Here is a 4,581-nt window from a genome sequence, read left to right as displayed (position 1 = left end):
TCTCACCGTCCGAATCGCGAATAGAGCATTAATTAGCACCTCCGTCGAGGAGTTGTTGAAAGAAATCGAGAACATCAGAGCTTCTGGGAACAGCACGAATATCAACTTTATAAAACTCATGTTGAGCTCAGAAAATTGAAACTGTGAAATGACGACCATTTTTGAGGAATTTGAACTTGGAGAATTGGACCCCCAATTTCAGCTCGGCAATTATCGATTTCTTTCCTCCAATTAGCCAAACGTGGAAAATCCAAATTCTTGTCGTCAATTCCCGGCTTTTAGTTAATTCTCAAGATTAATTTTCTTATCCAAACACTGTAAAAGAAAATTCCAATTCCAATAGATATTTTTGGGTTAGTTACTAAGACAAAGTCTCTATATGGCTCTATTTTTTGGTTGATAAAATGAATTCATTGAAGCAAGCGCAAAAGGGTGAAAATTGCAGCAATGTTTGTTTGACCTAGATTTGTAATCTCGCGTTCAAGTCGAGGGGACGCGCTTCCAAGTTTGCGTGATCGAGGTCAAACATCTCAAATGCACTTTCAATTTAAGAGTAACTCTTTTTTTTCTAATTTATAAAGTAATTTTATTTTTCTCGCTTTTAACGTAATTTTAAGTGTAATTCTTATTTTCTCGTACTTTTTTTTCTTGCAATAGGATTATTGAAATTTAATTACTTATTGGTTTGATCTAATCGACCAATTGATTTGGGTTGATACGATTTCCCTTCCCGTGCATCCCATCCTACCATATCAACCACTAAATCCATTCCACATCACTTTTACAAACAACACCCAATCTAAAGTCATTTCACCCAAGACATAAAGAACCCTCGATCGAGACGAGTTTCTTCCTCGACCCTCAATCACATTAAAAGAGGTCAATTTAAGCCATCCAAAATCACCGACTTACATCGTTACTCGCTCGACCTTAGGCAGCGAGTTACTACGCTCTCTACACAAACTAGAAGACCAAGAAATCCCAAAATCCTTGGCTTGTTAGCCGAGACCGATTTTAAGACCAACAATGTTATAAGCAGGGAAAAGACATCCCAGCAAGTAGAGAGTCAGTAGAAGGCACTGACGAGCAATAGCATTTAAAATATCGGAGGATATGGTAATTCATCACGTGACAGGACCAAGACCAAGGATATCATATTTTTGAAAATTACATGTACATCAAAAAATATTTGGATTTCGAGAAGACGATTCATGTGTTAGTGGCTTAAAAAATATTTGGAACATAAGAAACCTTTCTACAAATACTATCAACATTGACATCGATGAATGTATTATAACATATAGTGTATCGACTCATATTTTGGATACACCGAAAATCTTTCCCCACAATTGCCACAATAAATGCATTAACCACCTTGACCTAGGAAGACATAAAATTCCTTGGTAGAATTCTCTACCAACTCCAATTTCAATGTCTGCATGCACCATCCAACTCAGCATTCAACCATACATTAACCAGAGCGTGTAAATACCACATGCATTCACCTTATGAGAATTACCTTGTGGAATTTAAAAGCCAAGCACCTCCACTGAGGAGGGACGTGTCATTCTCAATAAGGAGAGATTTTGCAATGTGTCTAAAAGACGATTGGTACACTATGTGTTATAATATAAGTAAATGGACTTCTCTCCACTTATATCATACTTCTTTTTGGTCGTGGGCTCTCCACGTGAATTTGTTTGATCTTGTTTCCTTGATTTTGTATATACAATAGACAGACTTGCTTTATTCTTATCTCCATCACGTAGGACTATGGAGACGCTGAGGACCATAGACTGACTTGCTTAATTCTTATTGCTTAAGTAAGAGTTATGTATGCAGATACGGAAAATGCATTGGCTGATCATGATTACTTTCTCTTCTGATCTTGGAAGTGCTTACAAAACCTTCATACTTTCTTTCGACTCCGGAAAGGAAGAGTTCGGAAAGGATCGTTAACCATTCAACATGTTTCTTCAGTAACAAAAGATAACCAATTTGATATATGGCTCTTGAAGAAGTATTATATACGATAGGAAGAAACTTGTGGGATAAAGACTACAGCATACACATCAAGGTGAGTCCTAGTGTGATAAAAACTTTCATACTCCTTGTTTGGATGGATATTTAATGTTGGGCCTAGTGCGGTTGGAGGCCCAAGAACGCGAAAAAGTAGAAGGAAAATTGGACTGGACAATTGGCAGCTCATGAAGAATTGAAAATAATTTGTTTTCCAAGAAATAGGCAACAAGCAAATGTGAAGTGACAAGTGGTAGAATGCAGCTCACCCCCAGCAAAAAATACTTTTTCATGGCATGGATAGGTAAATAACAAAGGTAGATAGTGACTCACAATACTCTGGAAGTCATCACCAATTGGGAAGGCTTGGACAACCATGCTGGAAAGTCTATAAAAGTAGTAAGGTATGTAAACAGAACTCTCAACCAATCAAACAAAAGACATTCAACTCTGCACTCCAACAAAGCAAGAAACCAGAAAGCTTTAGTTTGTTCAGACTTTACCCCTTTTAGTTGCAGGTCCAACATAGAAAACCATCTTTTGTCAAGTTTTAGAAGCTCTGCTACCTTTCCATGTGTTGTAGTATCAAATCTTGTTAGTAAACCCGATTTATATTTCATCCTCCAAGGCTTCAACCCCTATAAAACACAAAGAGAAGTGGCTACAAGAAGACGAACCTTGATTGACAAGGTTGTAATCTTGCCCGAGTCTCTTTTGTTTGTACTTACATAGAGTAGATCTGTTGTTTATGCATCTTTCATTGGATCCTATATCATTTTCAACTGCTCTCACTCAAAATATCATCTATGATTAATCTTGCTAATCTAATTAACCTTGCTTCTTTATTGTTAACCTAAAGCTGTAATCAAATAAATAATTTGAAGAGCCCTGAACTCCCTTTAATTGGACGTATGATATTATGAGTAAAAATCCTTGTTTACAAGGCAAGAAAATAACTTTATACAAACTTAACTCATCTGTAAACTATCCAATTGAACTAAGAAGTCAAAATGACTTGTGGAGCTAGTAATCAATCCATTAATAACTAAAAATAACAATCTATTATACAAAAGTAACGGTGGCACGCTCAGACCCATATTAGTTTTGATTGTGAGCCTCAAGGCCTAACAAAGGCTCCACAAAGGCACCATTCAAACTAATAACAAATTCATATTGCAATACACCAAGCAGCAAACCTTGCCCAACACGCAAGACCCAGGGAAGTTGTGCAAGGGACGGATATAGCTCAAACACTCCTCTTTGTTTCGTGGGTACTCTGCGCAATCTGTCGTAGGTGCTTGGGAGCATGGCATATATTTCAAAGGGTACTACTCTAAATTTGAAAGTATTGTCTTCTTTTTCGATCTAAACCGTGGAAATTGTACAAGTTGGAACTTCGAATGGGAATTGCAATGTTATACCATCGATATATTCAGTTATACCACAAGCTTGATTCCTTTTCGGAAATATGGTAATTAGATCTAAGCAGATGTAGGCCAGAGAAATCTCTTTGACATGGGAAAGTTACAGAAGTCTACTAGTGTGCCACGGTATTGCAGAGAAGTTGGGCAGAGAAGCAACACAGCAAGGAAAAACAGTTTTTGCGACGAAGTATTTGGCCACGGAAGTAGGATTTTGACCCCAAAGGTATGGAAGGCATGGCAGTTGGCAAACTGAGAAGTAGAACAAGTTTAACTTATAAGTTGAGTCATCGTCAATTATCGAAGAATTCATAGCATCATCAAAACTCAATGGAGCACAAAATTCTGTCATTTGAGCACTCGACCAATGTATATAAATGGGCTTCGGATTTCGTATCGAATTCTTTGATCAATTGAAGAATTCGTAGCATTAGTGTCAATCGAAGAATACTAAAAAACTATATCATTTCCTTTACTTAAATTATGACATGTGGAGGATTGCTTGAATACGAAAAATAGACTCTTGCAAAAATTTATCAAATAATATGATGCCCCTTCAGGCACATAGTTAGGGACATTTGTAGGACTATGAATTTTTGAGGACCGGAGTAAGGCGGATTGAAATACGTATATCTTAGAAGTTCAATCATGGATTTAACAGCTCCAATCAGATTGTTGCTCAAATGGATCATTGATACCTACACATCCTGTTGTACTCTGAAAATGTATGCAAAGTCTGCTCACTTCGCTGAGATTGACTATTCTTGTTCTGCAAAATATGAAAACCTAATTCAATTGGGGATCATACGAGTTTCTATATTCTTGAAGATTCGTACAATCTAGGAATTAGTGAGTGTACTAGTTATACTTTGTTTGCTTTTCATTTTCGTTGCTTTTTTTTTTTTTTTCCACATATGCTCGATAAAATGGAAAATTATCAACCACTCCACCACACCCTGCATCGTATACAGTATACTCTGCCTTTATAAAATGGACAGATCGTGGACCATGCTTTATGAAGCCCCCAAAAAATTGACCTGTTTTTTTCATAGCAATGGCCATATGAATTTATGAGTTTTTAAGGCAACCACATACTTAATCAACCATCTTACCTCAGTTTGCGGTCGCAAAGTAGGCACCA

This window comes from Pyrus communis, chromosome 11 (assembly GCF_963583255.1).
Source record: "Pyrus communis chromosome 11, drPyrComm1.1, whole genome shotgun sequence".
NCBI classification, from domain to species: domain Eukaryota; kingdom Viridiplantae; phylum Streptophyta; class Magnoliopsida; order Rosales; family Rosaceae; genus Pyrus; species Pyrus communis.
Note: the sequence above shows the minus strand (reverse complement) of the source record.